A 24588-nucleotide genomic window follows, 5' to 3' on the forward strand; every position below is an offset into this window, starting at 1 on the left:
AAACAGGATGGAAGTATAAAACAAATAAAGTAGAAATCTCAGAAGAATGGAAAAATTTTGCCTGCTACTGTGGAAAGTTGTAAGAAACACATAAAATATAATCTCTGTGCTCAAGAACCTTACAATTAAATTAAGTAGCAAAGAACTACAAATTCAAAATAACTGAATAACAATCTAGGGCATCACATATAATAATTGAATGGTGAATTGTGTGGTGCAGGCAACAGAATACTGATGGTGCTCAGAGAACAAGCTTTGCAGGTCTTAAGTCAAGTTTGTCCATGAAGAGAAAAAGAATGAAGCAAATATTACCAAAGACAGAGAAGAGAGCATGAGAATGAGGACAGAAATGCTTTGGGGATTATTTGTTTTAATATTTGTCAGTTTCAGTGTACTCAATGCACATAGGGCTAGGTATTCATTCAGAAGTCTCAGGGACAGTCATAAAAGTGTGACTGAAGAAAAAATAGCCAAGAAACCATGGTGACTGCTAAGCCTAGAAAAATGAGGCTACACATTTGAACTGAATAAGAAAGTCCTGAAGAAACAATAGAGCTCTGTCACCAGTCGAATAACCTTGAGTAACTCTTAATCTCTGGTTCTCAGTTTTATCATCTATCAAACGGAGCATATAGTGTCCTCCTTGCCTCAATATCAAGTCTGCAGGGAGAATATCATAAGACTTACTGATTTCAATGACCACGCATCTAAGAAACTTGAAACACTGCCTACACTGCAAACAATGCCAAATGGTAGATGGAAGTGCAGAAATACTAAAATACTGCAAACCAGCCAGGCATTCTGATACATCCTGTCACTAATTCGACCACCATTGTTCTGAGAATCTTACTAGATTCCAGACATCATGCTTTTCACCAGGGATTCTAAATCAAAAGAGATCAAGTTAGAAGAATACATAGTTATAAATCTTTATGACTTTGGATTGCCAATGGTTTCTTAGATATAATACCTAAAGTACTAGCATAACATATGACATAAAAGCATAAGATAAATAGATAAAGTAGATTTCATTAAAGCTAAAACTTGTTTTTCAAAGTACTCTACCATAAAATAACAGACAACCAAAAGAATGGAAGGAAGTGTTTGGGAGTCATCTATCTGATAAGGCCTAATATTCAGATATATAATGAACAATTATAATTCAACAACAAAATGAAAAATAACCTAATTAAAAATGAGCAAAGGATTTAAATAAACATTTCTCTATAGAAGATATACAAATAGTCAACAACATATAAAGATATTCTCAACATTATTAATCATCACAGAAATGGAAGTCAAAATCTCAGTGAGATTCATACTGCTTCATATCCACTAGGATAACTATAATCAAAAAGGTGGACAATAAAAATTATTGGTAAGAATGTGGAGATTTCGGAACCCTTATAGATTGACAGTGGGAATATAAAATGATCTAGCCATTTTGGAAAACAGTTTGGCAGTTTCTAAAAAATTTATAAACATAGGGTTATCATATGACTCAGAAATGCCATTCTTGAGTATATGCCAAAACAAATGAAAACACATATTTACACAAAACATGTACTCAAATGTTCTTATTAACATTATTCATAATAGCCAAAAAAGGGGGGGGGTTCACTAACTGATGAACAGATAAACAAAATGTGGAATATTCTTTAGCCATTAAAAGGAAAGAAGTACTAAAAAAAAAGAATTAAGTATTTATGTTACAGTATGGAGGAACCTCGAAAATATGCTAAGTGCAAGAAGTCTGTCACAAAGGGCCACATTTTATATCATTCTGTTTACATGAAATATCCAGAATAGTCAAACCTATTGAATAAAATCATGAAATAGACACAGAATGTAAATTAGCGGAGGCACCTGGGAGGCTCAGTCAGTTAAGCAACTGTCTTTGGCTCAGGTCATGATCCCAGGGTCCTGGGATGGAGCCTTGCTCAGCGGGGACCCTGCTTCTGCCCCTCCCCCTCCTCCTCCCCTGCTTGTGCGTGCATTTTAAAAAAATAAAATAATGTAGATTAGCAGCTACCAGGGGCTGGAAGGAGGGAAATGCAAAAGGATTATTAATGGGCATGGGTTTCTTTTTTTGGGAGGGTGGAGTGGTAAAAATACTATGGAATTATATCATAGTGAGAGTTGCGTAAGTTTGTGAATATATTAAAAGCCACTGAGGTGTATACTTTCAAAGAATGAATTTAATTTATGTGAATTTTACTGTAATTTTTAAAAAAGACAGGATTCCTTCTAATTGCGGAGTTTATAACACAGTGGGAAAGAAAAAGAAACAACTGCTTACAATGCAAAACATATTCCTTTTTCAATATAACACACTTCAGTGAGTTGTGTCATACATATAGAGAGATACAAAACAATATTTAATATTTATTGAGCACTTGTTATGCTAGATATTGTTCTAAGCATTTCACATGTTACCAGCTCATTTAATCCTCATGGCAAACCTTGAGTTAAGGATTTCATTTTTCAGATAAGAAAACCAAAGTACAGAGTTGTCAAGAAACTTGCCCCAGATTATACTACATATAAATATTAGAGCTAGGCTTTGATCCCGAGAAGTCAGGCTGTAGCATCCATATTCCTAACCATGAGGCAATACCACTTTCTTAGACAATATAAGGTGTTATATGCAAGAAAAATATTAAAAAGTCTCAGTTCATGGGATCATTGAATATTGAAGTTAAAGTTTATCTAGCGCCTTCTCCTAGTTCATGCCTAAAGTCCCTATACAACACTCTGCCGAAATGATCTTTGTATCCAGCCTACATTGTATATTTCTTGGAAGAGGGAACTTAGTATGGACCCAAACAAATTATTCATCTTTGAATGGCACTGGCTATTTTGAAAGTTCTTCCTTACATTAAGATTGTATGCTTCTTAGAGGAAGAAACTCTCCATTTCTCAGGTTGCCTAGAAGCAGAGCCTGAGATGGACATTTAGATGGAAGTGATTTATTGAGTGCTCTTAGGGATGAACCTGGGAGGGAGGGAAGAGAATGGGATACAAAGTGGAAAGTATTCACACAGCAATACATTCTTGGCCATAGTCATAGGGCTAAGGCTTTCTAGAGCATAAACCACAGCACAGAGTTGTCTGCCATGAAGCACCAATCTGTCATGCACCACAGTGCTGGGGATGGATGAGTAATGTTGGGCAAGGCAGCAGAAAAGGATGGGACAGCTGCAAGCCATTAGCAGGTAACACAGCAGCTGGGGGTAGGGAGAGTGCACAGTCCAGTGAAAGGGGATCTGTGTGGGCACCGCAGTATCTCCTAGACCTCCACAGGCCTAGCAAAGTGGCTGAACCCAGTGGTTGGGACACAGGGTAGAGCCAGTTTTAAAATGTAAATTTACTTTTACGCCCCTTAAGCCACATCACTTGTCATCTCTAAGCTGGGTTCATTATCCAGAAAATGGGCATAATAATACCAACTTCATAGGAGCGTAATGAGAATCAAGAGACGTGAGAAACAAAATGTCTTCAGCACTATGCTTAGCATATAGTTAAAGCCCAAGCAATTATTACCCTAGCAAGTATATATTAAATACCCGTCGATAGGAAATTTTGTCCATTTCCTTCCAAAGTGAAGCAAAAGAAGTTGAATTACTTGTTTAACCCATCGGCAATTTCAAACCTTATCATTTCCAGCCCCTATAATATAACATCTTAGTATTTTCTCACCATAGTTTGAATTCACACAGTGAACATTTGAATTTTGTCCTATAATCTTCTTGCTATTCACTGAAGCCATCACCTCCAGAGGAACAGTCCTTTTCTCAGCTTTGCCTTTTTTGTCCTGAATTAAGTTTTCATTCTGGACTATCAGAAATCCATCAGTGTCTGAATTTTTCCATTGTGGTGTGAATACCAAAGTCGGACTGTGAATTTGTATCCTGCTGTAATAATTTCAAATGTATTCTAGGTCCAAGGGTTATTCCTGTTAAAGGCATTTTTCTAAGAATCTGGTATTTTGCCAGGAAAAGTCCTGTCGTCCAGCTGCCAAAACACATGACAACAAGCATCTGACAGAAAGCCAGTGATGGAGGCTGTTGTCCACCAGACTGGCAGCTCTGCCAATGACAGTGGAACTGGACAGACTGGAGCTTGACCCGGGCTGGGTGAAGCACTGGTGCCATATCACAACCAATACAGAACACTGTGGAGAAAGCCTTCTCAGTCATTAAGGGTGGAAAGGCCCATGCCAACAAGGAATCAGCTGCACTGTGCACAGCATTGGGGGTATATGGCCCAGCCATAAAGCTGCACTCAGAAATGCTGCAGAGATGAGGTCTAGCAAGAAAGCCTTTCTGCCAAAACATGTCCTGGCACTCCAAGGCATGTTAGGTGGCCAAATGACTTGCCATTTTACTATCCTCCCATCCCTAGCATCTTTCCAGTGTTAAATAGTCCTTCACGAGTGTTCTTCCTATGGAGGCTAGTCATGTTCTATTGTTCAAGTATTAATTCATTCATTTATTCATTCAATGAATATTCATTGAGTGCTTTGCAGGTACTAGGGATACCAGGTTGAAGATGGATATAGGATAAAAGCGACCAAAGGTAGGTGATTGAGTTTAACCCCTGACACTACAAACTCTGCCCCGCTTCTGTAATATCTGACTATTTAAAAGAGAAAATCTGGAGTAAAGCCCCTTACTTCAAATACTAAATCAATAATGGTGAAAATGTATAAGGAGAAAATGTGGGACCTTTGCAGTCCTTCTCAAATCACACAATGTAAGCAGCTGGGTATTCAACCTAGAGAAAGGCTAGGCCTGTCTCTGCTTGCACAACATAGAAAGCAGCTTGAAATGAATAAACCCTTGGTAGTGCCCATCTACACCGAAGTCATCCTGCGGAGTCAGCATCCTGTGACTCCATTTCCCACTTTGTGTAATGAGCATGCTCTCCCATGCAAGGCTAGCAGGCACCTGGGCAAAAGGAAATACTGCTATTTGCATATCTAATGGATTCGTTTCAAATTGTGTTTTTCTTGTATGTTTGAAATACCCAGCCAATAATAATGAGATGGGATGTGACAAGTAAAACTCTCCAATTTAGCAAGATTCATTTTCCAAAATCATCACAGAGCATCTGAATCATTGCCTAGCAGAGAAGAACAACATCTGGCAAACAAGCGGTGATGTATTATAATGTTTTTAGCACCATATGGCAATACGTCTTCAAAGTCACCTACAGGTTGAAATGAAAACCTATTTTATAACTACCTCAGGAAAATGAGGGGGCAAGGAATCAAGGGGTGCATTGGATTAATACTACATGGGCACCAAAAACATGTGCTGCTAAATATTAAAGTAAATGTTAACAGAGCAACATGTTATTAAGAGGCTAAAATAACAAGTTGTCTAAAGCTTTTAACCGCTGTCAAGTGCAACAAACCAGAGACATCTATTGAACCACCAGATAGTATTATGCAGGCCTAATTAAAAATGATTATTTGTGGTCAGCCTTAATTAGGATTCTTGCCCTTTGATATGAGAAATAAAATTGAGAAGTCAGTGTCAAATATGAGCTTAACTGTTCAGTGAGTGTTTTTTTTCTTAATTCTATTAGAGAAGTAGACATACAACTCTAACATTTTCTTTCCTTCTGAGAAAGGACAGTCTTGCCCACCCTCTTGGGTGGGGAGAACTGCATGAATTTTTGGAAGAATCTCTGCTCCAGCTCCTCTCCTAACCTATTCCATTGCATGCTACTATCTTCCTAAGCATGGTTGTGTTCCTCCTCATCTCAGATAACCAGGGTACCCTACATCACACCAGTTTGGGGGGTGGGAGAGGAGGTGCAGGGAGGAAAGAAGCACAAAACAAGTAAATAATAGTTCACGGTCTCCTCCCCTACCTTCCTCAAATTTCTCCTTAGAGTTGTCAAAGTCTTCAAAGAGGTACTTACACATCACCTCTCAAATTCTACCCTCAGCAACACACTGCCCTCCACCATTTTCTTCCCCTTCTCTTCTGGATCCCCAAAATGATGCTGCTGTAGGAGCCACCTAAGTCCATGACATTTTCCTTGTTCTAAATGTGGCATGTGTGATCAGTGGCTCTGGCCATTGGGTGACATGTCCAGTGGGCCCAATGGACTTCATCTTCAAGTGTCCCATCAGTCTGCTCTGTGGGCTATGACCCTGTGCTCCCTTGTGCTCCCCATACCTCATGAATTCACTCTTTCAATTTTTACCCACTGTACTATTGTCACATCTTTCCCTAGGTCTCAGGCATGACTCTGTGGAGTTGTAATACCAGAAAACACAATTGACCAATATCTCTGCACACTGATCCTGGCCCACTGCCCTTAAATCAAGCATAAAAATAATTATGATAATAATAATATTCATAATTTGTTAAACTTGTGATAGTTTCCAGGCACTCTATTAAGCACTTTACATTCATTACATCAATCATTATCTCAATCACTTAGAGAAGTTGCATAGCCTATCAGGGCTAAGAAGTCAAGGTTCAATTCCAGGTCTAACTTGGGAGTTTGTACTCATACCACTAATCCCATAGTGCCTTTCATTCCTTAACTTTCTCTTCCTTTAGAACATGTTCTTTTCCAGATAAATCTTTAGCATTCATGGAAATATATTTCTGGAATCAAAATATGGCAAGAAATGCATGAATGAATTTTGGGTGAGGAACACAGCTTAGTTTCTTAAGCTGGGACCCTCCCTGCAATATGAATGATGATTTTTACATGTGTGTTTCTTCATACTTTACAAAGTCTTACCTCACTGGTTCCTCACACCAACTCCCAGTTCTATAAGAAAACTAAATAGTTAGAGCATCCTGAGGGACGAATATCATGTGTTGAATAGAACCTGAGTGCAGGTCTTCTGAGTCCCAGTACTTTGCTTTTCTCAAGTTCTACATTGCCTCTCCTATGCCAGTGGGCAGGCAAGTTCATCCAAAACTAGATTCTCAGGCTTTATTCCCACCAGCTTCCTACATGTATCCTCCACTACAGCCAGAGTAGACCCTGCTACTCCTTTCAACTCCTTATCTTCCACCTCTGAGCCTATGCTCCTGCTTATTCCTTTTTCCTAGAATGTTCCCTGCTTCACTACAGATCCCTAATGCCACTTGGCATGAATGAAGTCTCTCATCAACTCTCTACTGTTTCAAGTTCTCCTCTTGTACTTTTTAGGATGTTGTGTGTACCTCTCAGATGATAATTCTAATTTTAGGGTTATTGTGGTTACTTCAATAGTTGTTTTATAATTTCCACCATTTTAAATTGTAAATTCCCTGAAGGAAAGCACTCAGCCTTATATTCTATACCCCCTTTGCAGTTCCTAAGAGAGGCTCCATTCCTAGAAAGAACACTTAATAGCCATTTGTTGGATTACAGTAACTTTAATTTGTGCTCCTTATTAACAGATTATAGTTATGATCAACTACTATACATTCCATTTGCAATTGAGTCTCTATATTTTCCCCCCAAACAAGGGCAATTTCAAGTTTTTCCAAGCTTTTAATTTAATCTTCCCTTAATGGAGTTTGCCTCCCAGTTGGTTCAATATATTCTCTAGAAGTCTGTCCCCTTATATTTATAACCTTGAAAAACTTTCTTTTTCCTACCTTAAAAAATCTCCTGGATTATTTATTGGGGCTGATTCATATCTAGGACATTTATATTGTTTTCTTATCAAAAGAGAATATCCTATTACACTTCAGCCAAAATATCTTCGTTTTCTTCAAGCTCCAAGTGATTTATGATGTATAATGAATGTATATTTGGGAAAATTAAAGTTTTCCTATAGATCTACCAAATGTATTGGGCATGACTATTTCATAAGTCTTGCATATCAGAAATTTTCCTACCTAATTTTGGCCTTCTACGCTGTGTTCATTAGCAGCAGACTATGGTTCATAGCCAGGGTGACTAAATTAGCCACATGGTAGACACTTGCCCCTGTAGCAATATTTTACCACCAAAACACAGATTCACTGGTTATTCTGTTGAGAGCTTTTGGTTTGCCAATACATAGAAAGAATTTAGAGAAAGACTGTGGGGGACAAAGTACAACCTTTCAAAATCCTATGGCCAGAGTTTTTTTTTTTTTCCTTTTAATACTTGTTGCTTTTATTTACAAGTTAATTCATGAACATGGTAAGTTATTTACACCAAAGCTATACAAAGAAAAGTGTCCTCCCCCCTCCCCATCTACCTCTCAGTCCCACACTCCAAAGACAACCATTGTTAATGTTCTTGGTAGATTCTACACTGCAGGTTTTGAAGAGAAAGTGGAGGAATTACAATCAGACTCAACAACAGTCAATCAGTAGTTATGTGTTGAGCACCCATTAGACTCCAGGCACAATGCTAGTGCTGCTAATGGGCCCCACCCTGCTTCATAAGGTTTATAGCTATGGCCAGACAATAAGCAAGGCCTCAGCAAACAGTGTAATCAGTGTTATAATTGTAGAAGCGCCAGGTGCTAGGGGAAATCACAGGCTTCCCAGACGTGGTAAAAACTTTTATGAGGGCTCCAGTAGGGAGAATTTTGTCAGGCACAGAGAAAGGAAATAGTGATCTCTGAGAATAACCTGTGTGAAGCTAGAAGGCATGAGAATGCATGGCAAGCTTGACAAACAGAAAAATGGTCAATTTGGTTACAATTTATGTTTGAAGTAAGATGGGCAGAAAAAGAGCCTAGAAAGGAAAAAGTAAGCCAGTGGCCATTGACCAATGTCCTTGCTATTGCATTGCACCAAGAGTACTGCACATAAGATAATAAGAAAACCTAATTTTATTTTTTTTAATTAAAGATTTTTATTTATTTATTTGACAGAGATAGAGAAAGCCAGCGAGAGAGGGAACACAAGCGGGGGGGAGTGGGAGAGGAAGAAGCAGGCTTCCAGCGGAGGAGCCTGATGTGGGGCTTGATCCCAGAACACCGGGATCATGCCCTGAGCCGAAGGCAGACACTTAACGACTGAGCCACCCAGGCGCCCCGAAAACCTAATTTTAAATAGTGGCCAATTACCTGAACACCACAGTTGCCTAGTATATAAAGGAAGATAAATAAAAGCCATTTCATAGGTTGATTGAGAGAATTAAAGTCAATTACATAATTCATGCAAGTGTGCCTAGCATGGTGCCAGGTAAATACTAATAAAACCCAACAAATGTGAAAAAGAAAAAAAAAAGAATAAAAAAGAACTATTCCAAGCCATTGAAATTTCTTCTGGCACATCATCTGGCCTAGCCTCAACTGCAAAGTTCTGAACTGTCAGGGCACTGATCAAGAGGGAGAATGGCCCTCTGCATCCCACACTGTGGGAAATCCCAGAGACCATATTCTCCTATCAGCAGCCTGGTTTCACTTTAAAGACTGGGCCACTTTGAAGAATGTTTAAAGTGTATTATAAAATGACACACTGCTTGCCTCTTAAGGACTGAAATTACTTATGATATTACTAATTGAACAAATAAATATACTTATGCTCATGGGGCGGGAAAAAAGTATCATCTGGAAAGCATATTAAGATCTTAGGCATATATAAATCTGCTTTCCATGCTAGAGTTATAAAACTGGCAAAGGAGTTACTTTTTAAGACTGTTTATACTGTTGCTTACTTTTGTAACCATAGGTAAACAGAAGTCCTAGCAGAAATGTTATTTTAAAATGGATTACCCTCAGAGTGACAGAGTACTCACATTCTTTAAATGGTGGTACTCAGTTTGGCATTTTTACCAAGAATTTCTATGCAGCAATTGATATGGTATAGAAGACTGAAGCATCAAGTAGTTGTGTATTTTTACTCCCTAATTACTACTTAATTTGCACTTCAAAAAAGGAGTGTGAAAAATGAAAGCTGAGTAACAATTAGGGGGTAAAAGACACAATTGTGTGATTCTGACACCCAGCACAGAATTTTGATAGTAAGGGCAAATTAGCTATGACAGTTTGGCCATCTGACCCACTTTGGGCCTAGAGCTAGAGCACTTGAAATGCCAGGAGCCATAGTTTTGAAAGACTTGGAGAGATCAGACTTGATACTGAAATATAAGACCCTATCATCAAGTCCACAGATTTCCACAAGTAGAATCCTACATAACACCTTTAAAGAATTCTGTAGTCATTATCTAGGCACACACACACACACACACACACACACACACACACACACACAATGCAGACTTCTGTCTAATGTGGTATATCATCTCTGGCATGCTAAAAGTCACCTGGTAATTAATCTTAGCCATGCTGCAGATGATGATCCATCCATTCTTTCATTCATTCAATTTATAAACATTTCTTGGAAATGTACTAAAAATCAGGCAAAATACTAGCCCTGGAGATTCAAAGATAAGTAAGAGATGGTCCCTGACTTCAAGGAACTCAAGGTGTAGTGTACCAAGTACTACTACTAATAAAATAACAATCATCACAGAAAATAACTCTGTTAGAGCAGGGGAGGGTTAAAAATTGATCTGCTTTAGGTGTCAAATGCTCCAGATATGCTGTTGGTAGAGATATAAAAACAAATAATTATGAATGCAAATCTATGATAAATGTGTGACTCCTTTAATTAGAAAATTAAGGCCATTTCCCACCCACATTGACCAACAGAAAAGAAACAGCTGATTGAAGTGAATTAAGTATTTAGTGGCTATTACAGATTCAGCAGAGCAAGGAAAAACTTGATTTATTCTTTGCGAGACAGGGTTTGGTGTTTAGGATCTTCTACTCAGCTATACAGAATTGCTTCAACTGCAACTCTTTTGACCTCTATAACCCATGGTTGAGTCCTCTACACATATGGCCACTACTGAGGGATGATGCTGCTGATTTTCAAAAGCTAAGATGAAAGGAGATGAAGAGCACCTGTCCTGGATAAGCACAGAATTATTAAAAAAAAAAAAAAAGCAAATATGATGTAATGAATGTCACTGCTTGTTACCCAGGCCACTAACCTGTGGCCTTTCTTTGAAATTATAAAAAGGTCTCTGACCACCAGTCAAAAATTCATGGTCGGGTGAAATCCTAAATTATACTCTAAAAAGCAGCACATTTTCCTTTAGATTAGCAAGGAAAAAAAGTCATATTTTTTCTGATTTATTTTTGCTAAATTTTCTTGGCATAATTTGGATTCCAAAAATTCCTTTGAAGTTCTTTTAGAGTCTCCTAAAGCTCTTTCCCACTTTGAATCAAAATACATCTTTTCCCAAGATGGAAGGAAATTCCTACTTCAAAAAGAAGGTTTGAAGATTCAAATCTGGCCTTCCTTCTCAGGGAAAGGCCTGGTTAGAGGGATATATACATGAGATACATTAATAACACACAACTCCTGAGTTATCCAGAGATTTGAAGTTGCAAAAAAAAAATGATTTTATTAACCCTTTATTACATAATTCTTTCACACTTAATCTCCCAGGGTGATGCTTACAGTTTCCTAAATGCTCATTCTATGTATCTACAGACGTGTAGTTAGTGATACATAGACAAAAAAGGAACTGCAACACAAGATATCCCTTGCATGCAGAAACTACAATGTAATTGGAAAACTGAAATATATAGATACGATATGTAAAAAATTAAAGACATTAGTGGCATATAGCCTTTTAACAGGCAGCCATCTTACAGACTGTACAGACCCCTCATTTTAAAAATAAGAAAACATAAACCAAGGGGGGGAAAGCCAATACTTTGCCCAGGGCTACACATTTAGTTCATAGCAGAGCTAAAACTGGAATAAGGTCTTCTGACTCCTTTCCCAGGACACTCTAACCTACACAGCATCTTACACTTAAAGAATAGTGATGGTTTAGGATGATATATTTCAAAGCAACCGCTAAATTAACATGCAATGTTAAAACCACACACTAGCAATAAAGAAATTCAAAGAGAAGATCATTAAATGATGAGGATAATGAAGCAAGATTATATAAAGAGATTGTCTTTGTGGTTAATCTTAAGGGAACTATTACATGCATACTAGTTAAAGGGAGGGAGAAGAGTATTTTTGATTGGAACAATTCAATGCCATTCAGCAAAACATTTTACTGAGTGCTTCTTATATGCCAGGTAATACGCAGTGAGCTGGAAATACATAGTTAATTAAGACAATATCATTACCTGAAAATAATCTAGCAGGTAAACATGCAGTGGATCAAAATTCTGTTGAGGAAAAGTGGGATGCAAGACTACTCAGGCTATTCTGGAACCACAAAGCAGGAATAAATAAACCAGATAGACAATCAGAGCAGATGGCCTAGAAGTAGTAATTTTTGAACTAAGTTTTGAAGGACAGTGGTCTTCAGCTGGACAAAGATTGTAAGAAGGGAAGTCCTGGAAGGGGCGATACAAAGTATAAAGGCACAGAGGCATCAAAAAGCCACGCATCATTGGGAACCTTGGTGCCTGCAGCCAAGTGTCTATGCGGGGAGACAGCAGCGAGTGAGGCTGGAGGGAAACTACAAATGTGGTGATGCATAAAGGTGGCAAGGATGATCTCCAGGAGCAAACGGTCATTTGCTTGCGAATCTTTACCTATAAATGTTATTTTCCTAAGATTCTTAGATGAGTTCAAGACCTCCAAAGGTTTATGCCCAGTGGGGAGAGTGTTAGGTGGGAGGCAGAACATGAGGAGATGTGTGTGCTACCAGGCAACATTTGAACTCAAATCTGAAAAGCATGAGTTACCAAGGCATCCAAAGCAGGGAAATGGCATGATCAGATTTGTGTTTCAGAAACTTCAGTTTGACAGAAGAGTGGAACATAAACTGGCAGGGAAACAGACTGGAATCGGGAGCTCTAATCAGTAAACTGCAACAATAATCCAAGTTACCAGAGATTGGGACAGAAAGTAAAGCAGTGGCAATGCTACAGGAGACAAATGGTACAGGACTTGATGGATAAGGAAATGTAAGATATGAAGGAAAGGATGAGGAAGAGGGAAAAGAATGCATCTGGTCTAACTTCCAGTGGGAGAATGGTGTTGTCATCAACTAAAATGAGAACTTATCAGCAGACGGATAGTGTTAATGCCCCGGAAGTATCTGGGATCTTCCAAGGACTATTTCGAGTAAGAAGAGAGATGGGGGGGAGGGCCTTCTGGAACTTGCTTTAAGAGACAGAGTGATGCTGTGAGGGGAGGTGAAAAAAAGGGTTGGGAGGAAACCAGAAACAAAATACACAAAAACATAAAGGTAGGGAGGAGCAAACTGTGATGTGGAAAGAAATATTGTGAGAATAGCTTAGTTGGAGCAGAGTCTACGTGAGGGATTTGCAACAATACCTCATACAGTGGAGTCCAGTTGAAAAAAGGACTTGGAGTTTGTGTTTGATACAGAAAGCACTGTGGTGCTAGTGAGTCCATCAATTTTATTAGCAGCCATGATAATAATGTCTTTCCCTTGTGCTTTATACTATTTTGAAGTTCTTTCACATTCATTAATGTTCTCATTTGGTACTCATCATCTCTTTGAAAGAGATAGGGCAGGACTAATTATCCCTACTTTACAGATAAGGAAACCAACTCCCTGAAAAGGCTGGGTGATTAGACCTCCCTTACGTAGCAATTAAAGGCAGAACTATAACTAGAATCCTGATTTCTTTTTCCTCCATCAAGAACTCTTTCCAATTTGCAATCCTGCCCAACCTTGCACCTCTGAAGCTCAGCAGAATGCCTGGGACAGTCCCAAGGAGAGGCACCTCCCCTCTGCCACTCTCCCAACTCTTCCATGGAGGTAGGAACTATGTGAAGCCATAACTCCCACTTGGCGTCTTGAGAGAAACTGAACAGAACCTCCACTCTAAGTCTATGCTCCCTTCCAGCTGCTCTGGATCCCCTCCAGAAGGGTTGAGTTAGCAGCCACTGTGCTGGTTTTCACATCCTGCCTTATAAATGGCAAACAGCCACTAAACTAGACGTGTGGTGAGCAGGTCTGTTTTAGAGATCACTTCAGGCCGACTCGCAATTCTGCCTAGTCCAATTAACAAGGTGAAAACAAAGCTTAATTCTTCAACACAATCCTGCATGGGCCAGTTAGCACAGCTCTGCCCTGTGGCCACACTCTCAGGCCAACCCCTATTTGCTCACCCTTGGTCAGAAAGGTTGATAGGTGAGGGACTGAGTGAGGGTTGTTACACACACAGAAATCCATTCCCACTACTATAAAAGAAAAGTGCATAATTTTTTTTAAAGGGTCAGAACTTTTGGAAGGAATCCAGAACTCTCTACTGTCAAGTATTTGAATCTGGAGCTAAAAGCTCTGAACTGTGCCTTTTCTATGTTGAAACCACAATGAAGTAACTCAAAATCTGGACAAGAACTCATCAATGTTCCGGTTTCTGCTGTGTGTGATTCAGGGGCTAATGAATTCAGAAAACCAAATGGATTACATTCCTGAATCTCCAATTAAACCTTCTAATGGCTTAAAACTACATGCACCAAGTCCAACTCAATTTCAAAAAACAACCAATAAAATACAACCAAAGTTTTGGATGCAAAGTAAATGAAAAATATATAAAAATAGTAGCTGGAAATGCAAGCAATCATAATCTATGTCCTGCCTAACTAGAATTGGCCAGATGGAGAAAAAGTAGAATGTGGAGAGTAGGTCCACTGAACAGGATGAATGAAGGTCTGTTCTGAGACCCACGAACAAGCAGAGGGATGAAATTCAGAGCAACAGATAAGGTTTACTTGCAAGAATGTATGGGAGAGGATCTTAAAGGAAAGAGAAGCTCATTCATGCAGGTGCCATTGGAACAGGGTAGCCGACTTCATCTTTCTCAAAAGTGAGGGTGTCTGCTACCTATAGCCTTGGTCCCACTAGGTTCCTGAGCCAAATGTAACTGGAAAAACAGTATTTTAGCAGGATCAACCCTCCAGGGGTGTCAGAAATTAATCTTGCAGTCATAGATTCACTGCTGTAAGTCAGTTTGCCTGAAGGTAAAACCTGAGCACAAAATTGCTAACTAATGCTCACAGCATTCACCAATTACGCTGGATTGGTCCAGTCTATATAACTGGGCTTCCAATTCAATTTCCTGTTTCTGATTCCAGCTTCTGTAGAGCAGAGGTATGCGAACTATGGCCCTGGCCCAAAACCTATTCTTAACCTACTTTTATAAATAAGGTTTTATAGGAACCCAGTCACATCCATTTGTTTAAGTGTTGTCATGGCTCCTTTTGTGCCATGATGAGAGTTAAGTAATTGTGTTAAAGAACATATAACCTACAAAATTTAAAATATTTATTATCTGGCACTTCGCAGAAAATTTGTTGGCCCCTGCCATAGTGATTAAAATTGTCCTAAATTTGAGAACACAGAGCAAATGCCTCAACACACTGGGGATTGCTCTTATACATACTCCCCACCAGGAGTTGGCTCCATTTCCCATCCCTCCTGTCTCTAGGTGACAGCACTAAATGGGTAGATTTCTGGAGTCAGGTCCTCGATTTAACCCTTTCAGAAAGCAAGTCCAGCCCAAATCAAGCTCGAATATACCACAAGGCACAAACTGAGCACTTCCATATCCACGGTCTGCCCAAGAAAATTCCCCTGTGCTCCATGAGGCTGACCACATCACTGAACTCTTATTCTTTCATGTTTTAGTTAAGTTTAATCCATGAGGAGCACCTATAGGAGGAGATCAAAGCAAGGGATGAAGATGAGACAAGGATATATTTTCCTGCCCTTACCAGTAGCCCTAGCAGTCAGCTATGCCCTGGAAGCAAAGGTCCCAGACTGTTCAGCTAAAGAGTCCTCTCCACAGAGCTCTCTGTCTCCAGGTTCTTCCAATCATTCCGTCCCCGAACCCCTACAGGCCTTGAGATATTAATGGCCTCCACTATTACCAGCTCTGTGAACTGTTTTATCTCCTCTTGTCAGTTCCCCACACTGCCCATATCTTTATTAGTAGTCTTTCTATCAAACTCTTCTCAAATTAAATTTTAGGTAATTTACCTTTGGATGTTATTTTAGGGTGCTAATTTTAGGGTGCCATTTATTTCGTCTTAGGATCCTAACTGGTATAGTCATTGGGATCAGGATCCCATGAAACAGACCAAAAATATGGTATTTGGGGATGCGGTTGCTTCTATAACTGTGGAGAACATCTACAACCTCCAGCTGGGGCAACTGGGACTTGAATAATACACAACATTGGTGGCAAGAAAATTACTCATATTATCTCCAGTGGTGGTATAGGATGAAATGCAAATAGAGGGCAAGGCTTTGGGATTATCAACAATCTAGTTGCTATGCGGATCATAGACATTATGGAATCACCTGTCTTCTGCTTATGGCCCTAGACAGCCAAAAGAATAAACAGAGAAAGAAAGAAATTGAAAGCTATACAATGAAAACACCATGAGATCATAAATCTTATGGTAACACAGAAAGATTCCTTTTCCTCCTATAAGTGGACACAGAGCAGCTATGATTGATAATCCAGGGCCTAACTGTAAGACATGCAAAATAGCATTCCAATTGAGAGCTGAATTCCACCAGATCTCTTATATACTGGTTGGGGAAAAGTAGGACTCTGAGACGGAGAACTCTGAACTCCTAAATCTGTTTGAATCATTTTTATTGGCACAAGAGATCCCCTCCAACACACACCATGAAGGAACCTGATTCCCCTGCACAAACTGTTCAATCATGAAAGCTGGGACAGCGATTCACCAACTGATGCCAATTTTTCTGAAGGCCCCTACACACAGCATCAATTATTACCTCCAGGTCTATATTTAAGAGCTGAATTCCAATAAAGTCCACACTGAGAAATACATGGCCTTCTATGGGTAAGACAGCCCATAAACAGAAAGACTTCTAGAACCACGCCATTCTGTATCACCATAAGCCTGGAGTTTGTGTTATGGTAGTGGATTCTAAGTTCATTAAATGACAGAAAAATTAAAGTCATGAGTGGCCCCAATTCACTGAGAGGTGTCCATTCCCCTAACATTGTCTCAAAGGTATAGGATTAGCATTAATTAACTGCTAGGTGTTCTATAGTTAATGAGATCAAAATGCCAGAACTTTCCAGGGGCACCTGAATGGCTCAGTTGGTTAATCATCTGATTCTTGATTTCAGCTCAAGCCATGATCTGGTCGTGAAATTGAGCCCCACATAGGGCTCCCCGAGGAGCATGGAGTCTGCTTGGGATTCTCTGCCCCTCCTCCCCAAATCATGCATGCACATGTGCTCACTCTCTCTGTAAAAAAAAAAAAGAAAGAAAAAGAAAAAAAAAAGCCAGAACTTTCCTCATAATTTGTAAAAGAAGATGACTGTATTAATCATGTTTTCTTATTTTTTTAAAATATTTTTTCATGCTTTGACATCTAAGAGCTTTGCAGACCCAAGGAGGGACTGACCATCCCAAGATTAGGTGACTCCTAGATACAGCAAATCAGTTGCTTTCAGGCGTACCTTTGATATGCAAGCCAACTAATATAGAGGACCTACCCCCAACCACCTTCTTTATCAAACTCACACAGAAAATCAATATTCCCCTGCCCTAAATCATCCCAGTTAGGTACCTGACAACTAGGAGCTACCAGGATAGCCCAGAGCCTACAGAAAATATTCAAACTATCCAAGCCTAAGCTTACTTAGCATACCTACCCTATTTCGCCCATTTCTTCCCTTAAAAAATGCAGTGAAGGCTCTGACCATGCTTCTCCTTCACTCCTTCTGCCTCTTGTCTGACCCAGTTGCTTCCTCATGTGTCCCTACATAACATCGCATGTCTCTTCCTCTTGGGAACTGCGAGTAATAAAATCATCCTTCAAGGCAGTTTTCTCATGTCTGTCATCTGATACCTGATTAAAACAAAATCCTGGGTCCATTTCAGAACAAAGACCAAAACTTCAGGGAAAGGGAGGCAATGGGATGAAGAGTTTTGTGCTCATCCATTCCCTAAACTATATCTCATTGGATGATACAGAAGTCCTTTTTCTTATTATGAAAGATATTATTGATGGGGGGAAGGCAGTGCTAGTTTTCTGGAAGAGCTTTATGTAGTTGTCTTCTGTATACTGGAGAAGATGGTGGAGACTGCCACACTGGACAGTCCCTGACTTCAAAAGCAGCAAACCAGATGGTGGCACTTAATTCTCTGAATGAAGGTAAGTGTAATTATCACAATAAGATGAGGGAAAGTGGTGATCAGAGCATTCTGACCTCGAGGGATCTGTGGCAATGATTAACTGATCACAGGTTTCCTAGAAACAAAATAGATAAGGAGCCCCCTGAGATGTAGCTTGACACACATAGGTCTGGTGGATAGAAACCTAATTTCACTATCAGTAGTGAGGATCCAGAGCCTATGTAACAGTTTCCAGATCTAAGCCAGTTCATACACCTAGGTACATCCAACTAAGGAAAGGCTGGAGGCTTTCTTCAAGAGATGATGCCAATTACAGGTGTGGGTTTTTTTTTTAAAGATTTTTAAATTTTGTATTTATTTGAGAGAAAGAGTGTATGAGTGGGGGAGGGGCAGAGGGAGAAGCAGACTCCCTGCTGAGCAGGGAGCCCAAAGCCGGGCTCTATCTAGGACCCTGAGATGAAGACCTGAGCCAAAGGCAAACACTTAACCTACTGAGCCACCCAGGTGTCCTTACAGGTGTGTTTTTGAATGTGAAATTTTCAGTGAATAAATCAACACAGCCTTTTAAATCTGATACGTAACTTTCAACTTAATGAATGCATTTGTTCTCATCCCCATCAGCTTTAAAAAATGATCAGAAACAATTTTCCTTCACATGGCAAGAATAACAGTACATGTTGACTATTGGCCTCAGGGCTATATCAACTTTCCTATTGCCTGTCATGTAGGTTGAAGAGAACTTTATTATATTAACAAATTACAAAACATCAAGCTGGTCAATCACACCAATAGTATTATGCTAATTGGATCTGTGGAAATGACTACATACTTTCTAGGGTACAACCTGGCAATATATACCAAAAACTAAAATACTATAGGTACCTTTGATCCAGTAATCCTAAGATTTTATATTCAAATTTATATAAACACAATAATTGAGTACATACAATTAGATATACAAGCAAGATGGTTTATTGTATCACGTGGCTCAAAAGTGTGAAAAATAGAAATAACCTAAATATGCTAAAACAGAAAGTCATTTAAATAAACTATGGCATATTCATGTTCTAGAAAGCTATATAGGCATGATAAAAGAAATAGTATATATATATACTTATGGACATGGAGAAGATTTTACAATATATCAAATGGAGAAGTATGTTATAAAATAGTTTCTGTATTATGAGAGTACTTTCTCATAAAATGCTTATTTTTTTAAATCTACAAAGACACATACCAAAATATTAACAAAGGTAATTTTCAAGTGGATTATGGGTGATTTTACTTATTTCCTTCATATTTTCTACTTTAACTGATTTTTTAATAATAACTATATTTGACATTTATAATAAAAAAGTAAAACTAATTCCAAATTGGGAAAACAAAAGAGCTCCTTTCCATATGTTGAGTGATATCTGAGAAAGGCTTGCATGCTCATCAAAGCTGAGCATGCTGAACCCCCAGAGAATTTGACCAAGCTTTTTATAATCTCCCTAGTATAAGACCTAGGTCAACATCTAGGGGTGGACTGAAATTCAGGTGATGACTGAGTCAACCCATCTGGGATGATTGGTGGCACGCAGGAGTAGGGGTGGGGGAAGGCCACTGTAAGTCCTCCCTTTACAACCCCTAAAGTATATAGTATATACTTAGGCCAATGCACCAACAAAGTGAACAGAATCATGAGGAATTGAAAATGGTGAATAAATACAAGGAAGAAAATAGATGTGTCTCTCTGACTTAATGATTCCTGATTCCCAAAGAAATGAAATGTAAAGTTCTTTCAACTTTTGTACACACTTCATTAAGATTAATTTGATCCTACTATATGACAGGCACTGTACTAGACACCAGACATAAAAAGTTGTAGAAAATAGAACTAGTCCTTACCTCCATAAAGCTTGTGACCTAGTGGCCGACAGTCTGACAAAAGGAAATTTATATGCAGGGAAAGTGAGATGGATCTAAGAGGCATAAACAAACAACACTATGTTGGGACGAGTAGCTGGAGAACGACTCCAGAGACTGGTAACATTTAGTCTGATGTCTGAAAAGTAAGTAGGAATAGCTAGTTGAAAGGAAAGAGGGTGTAGAAAGTGATGCTGGGGAATAAAAGGGGGTGAGTCTTCTAAGCAGAGGAAATTTGCAGTTATCCAGTCAAGGTCTTACTCTGCATTATGGATCTTTCTATAAGTACTTATGCTTGAATATTTTTAGCCATAGGGAATTGCTTCTTCCCAAAGTAGTCAATTCCATTTTGGACAGCTTTAGTTGTGTGAAAGTACTTCTTTAAATAGAGTCCCCACATTGCTTCTATAAATTCCATCTATTGGTCTATTTCTGCAGTTAGAAGTTGTATAGAATGAGTCAAATTACTCTTCTACATGATATTCCTTCCAATGTTTGAAGACCATTATCAAAGCCTTTGCTGGCTAGTAGTCCAACAGTTCTTTCCTCCCACTTTTTCAAGATTTAATTTCAAATTCCTCAACATCCTAGTCATTCTCCTCTAGACATTCTCTAAGATGCCAAGGTCCTTTGCAAATATTAAAAAATAAAAAATAATAGCCCAATAAATATTTATTGGTCACACACTACATGACAGGCAATTTCCTAGGCTCAAGTAAAAGCACAGGGAATCAAACAAACAGAGCCCCTTGACCTTGTGGAGCTTATATTCTAGTGAGGAAGATAGAGACACAGAGAGAGAAAGAGTAGAATATGAATACAAATATATAATATTATATTGGAATATGAAAACATACAGTATACTGGAATATGAAATACATACATATATACATAATCTTAGAATATATTCCAAAATATAAAATTCTTGGGTCAAATTGTAAGCAGGTTTTTAAGGCTTTCAGTACATTTTGCCAAATTGCCTTTCAGAATTTTTTCCCAGTTTCATTTCTCACCAGCAATATACAGGATTTCTAACTTGCCACTACCTCAGACTCCTACTTAATCATTTTAAAGTATTTCCAATGTGGCTGATGGATAATCATATCTCATTTTAATTTGCAACTTGCAACTTTTATTACTCATGAACCTAAACATTTTTTTCCATTTTTTGTGAGCTGCTTATGTATATTCTTTGCCTATCATTCTAAAAGTGTTTTTCTTTAGGTCACATACTTGTAAATGCTTAATCATGTAATTAAAATATTAACCTTTTCTCTTTCTTATATGTTAAAAATAGTTTACCATCATTTCATAATTTTTTAATGATATATTTTTGTCCAAGATGGTCCTTTTAAGCATGGGTTGTTTAGTAGTCAAATCTATCCATCATTTTCTTCATGATTTCTGGTTCTGGCCTTGATAGAGTTCTTGGAAAATTTTTTCCCCCTGTGTCAGATAAATCTTCAATTATAATTATTCCTGGTCCTTCTATGAATTTTAAACCCTAATATTTAATTAATTGTAATTTAATTAATAATGATATTTTGGTATCTATAATTTATTTTGGTGAATGGAATAAACTAGGAATCTTCAGTTTTCTCTTAGAAAAAACACTTTAATAACATATCCTCATTTGTTTTTAAATGGCATTGATCCTTCTACTATCATTCCGTCTGAACAGATCACATGTAAATCCAAAGAACTGTCCATCCTGGGCTCTCATTCCTCTCTAGCTGTTCTGAGTAGCAGCTGCCTGTGTTAGAGGAAGCATAGCTCTCTACTTTGCCAAGTGCTTCTCTAGTACACATCTAGTCACCATTCTGGCTCCATATAGGCATAGGAGTTTGGAATTCTGTCCTAGGACATTCTCCTAATTATCAAGTCTTGTTACTCTATTAAATATCCATCTAGCACCTGTCCCCCAAATACCTACATTTCCTAAATATCTTACTGGTATTAGTAAGAATGCCAAAACCTCTGACAATAGCAACAGCAACATCTGTAAATCCAGGGAAGAGCACATCAGGTCTCAGGTCATATGGCTTGGTCTCACACAGAAGTGGATGCCCAATGTTCAAGAAGCTTCTGAACCAACGGGAAGGAGACCATTGCTGAAATGTCATGCAGGTGTCTAATTTGGTTCTACAGAATAAAGGAGAATACCACTAGATAACTATTGCAAGTTGGCAATTTTTCCTCTTGTTTATGTATCTTTCCTATGTATGTACCCAGAGGCTGCTGCTGTGATGTATTCTCTATCAGCCCAGTCACAAAAGTGGTATGCTTGATGCAGGCAAATACTTCCAAGTTCTAGGGAGAACAGAGAGACATCAAAGAAAGCTAGACTGTGGCCTACACCATGATAGTCAGCTATCGGTTATAGGGATTAAGGAAATAAACAAGGAAGTAAATGGAAAACTACCCTCTGTCTTCAGGATGAGCAGCCTAGGCACCTCACATGTTTTCTGAGCTAACAGTCATGTGAACTTGAACAGAGGCGCCTGGGTGTCAGTCAGTTAAATGTCGGACCCTTGGTTTCAGCTCAGGTCATGATCTTGGGGTCGTAAGATGGAGCCCCATGTCAAGCCCCACATTGGGCTCTGCTCTCAGTGGGGAGTCTCCTTGAGATTCTCTCCCTCTATCCCTCTCCCCGTTAGTGATCTCCCTCTTTAAAATAAATAAAATCTTTTTTAAAAAAGAATAAAATAAATGATACCCTTAGATTACAGATGCTTTAGGAAGATGCCTCCTAACAGCCAATTCTCATAAAATAGAAGCAAAGCAGTTAATTATACAGTGGATGAGTGAGAAGGGGGTTGTAGAAAACCCCTTACTCAAAAATCCCTCTTTTAACTTGCCAATTGGTCACCAATTATAGCATTAAAATGCATTATCCAGGAATATCTGGTAAAGGATATAATAGTTACTATTAAGAGTCAACTTGGAGGGTGTTTTTGGATGAGATAAACATTTGAATCAGTAAACTTGGAGCAAACAGATTGCTATCCATAATGTGGGTGGTCGTCACCCAATCAGTTAAAGGACTGAATAGAACAAGAAGACTAGTCTCCCTGAGCAAGGGGGAATTCTCAGACTGCCTTCAGATTTCATCTGCACCACTGGCCATCCTGAGTCTTTACCTGCAATCCTTCAGACTGGAACTTTACCACTGGCTCTGTTGGGTCTCTAGGCTGCCAGCCAACGCTGCAGACTTGGACCCTCCAGGCTCCATAATTTCATGAGCCAGTTCTTTATAACAAATCTCTTTGTAGAGATTTATAAATATCTTCTATATTTTGTATAATAATACACACACACACACACACACACACACACACACACACACACACACATCCCTTTGGTTCTATTTCTCTGGAGAACCATTACTAATATGGAGAATTTTTATTAAGAAAAGAAAAAAAAGTCATCATATTTCATTACCAAATTAGCTATTCAGATCTCTAAGTTCTGAAAAAAACAGCACACAAGATAAATAAGTGTAATGGATAAGACTAAAATAAAATAAAATAAAATAAAATAAAATAAAATAAAATAAAATTGGTTTGCCCTGAGTGCAGATATCTGAGCATGTGAAAGGCATCAGGGGAATGATGGGTATGGTCAAGGAAAAGGAAGACAGGGATAAAAACAAGGATACCAAAAGCAAACTATTTTATGTTCTTTTCCCAGGAGTAAAGCCTGAAGGTGGTAAATAAGCTGAAATGCCTCAGAAGCAAGCACTACTAGACTGTTCCAGGCCCAATGATAAGAGTTATTTGAGCCACAGACCAGAAATTCATAAATGTTTGGTCTGTGTTAGAGCAAGACCACTGGACAAGAATAGGATAGCTAAAGGAACCAGGGAGAGTGCTCAATCTTTATGAAATCTTATTTAAAAAAAAAAATAGGAAGGAAAGGGGTAGAGAAAAATCAATACTAGGCTCTCTGGTGGTCTGAAATGCACTGAAATTATAGTAAAAAGATGGTTCTGTCATTTACCATCTGTATGACCATGGGCAAAGTACTTCTCTCGTCTACATATGATAACAGAAAAATAATTCCTACTCAAATAAATACTATAAATTAATTTATCTAACAGTACAGACTCTCAATGAACATCAGATTCCTTCCTTTTGATCCTAGTATTAAAATAGATATCATGGCATTTTCTCTCTAAAAACTGCCTGGACTAAATCTGAACAAATTTTCTCCTAGCATAAGAATAAATTCATTTGAGCCTTTCGGTAATCAAATGACTAACACATTATGCCCTTCCTACAGAAAGTACTTTGGCATAGGCCAACTCCCACAAACTCGAAGGTACCAACAAAACTAGCTGGTAGAGATTAGTTTATAAATATAAATCACTATTATCCTTCCAGTCCCCTAGGTTTTAAGTCCTACAGATCTTACCTCCACAATGTTGCCCATATCTGTCCCCCTCCCCTTTACCTCATTCCCAAACTAGTTCAGGCCTACATTACCTTCTGTGCTCAATATACCTTGATACTTGGGCTCCCAGATAAACCTTTCTATGGCATAGGTCAAATAAGGTCACAGTGCTGCTTAT

Source organism: Ursus arctos, unplaced genomic scaffold (genome assembly GCF_023065955.2).
Source record: "Ursus arctos isolate Adak ecotype North America unplaced genomic scaffold, UrsArc2.0 scaffold_22, whole genome shotgun sequence".
In the NCBI taxonomy this organism is placed as follows: Eukaryota; Metazoa; Chordata; class Mammalia; order Carnivora; family Ursidae; genus Ursus; species Ursus arctos.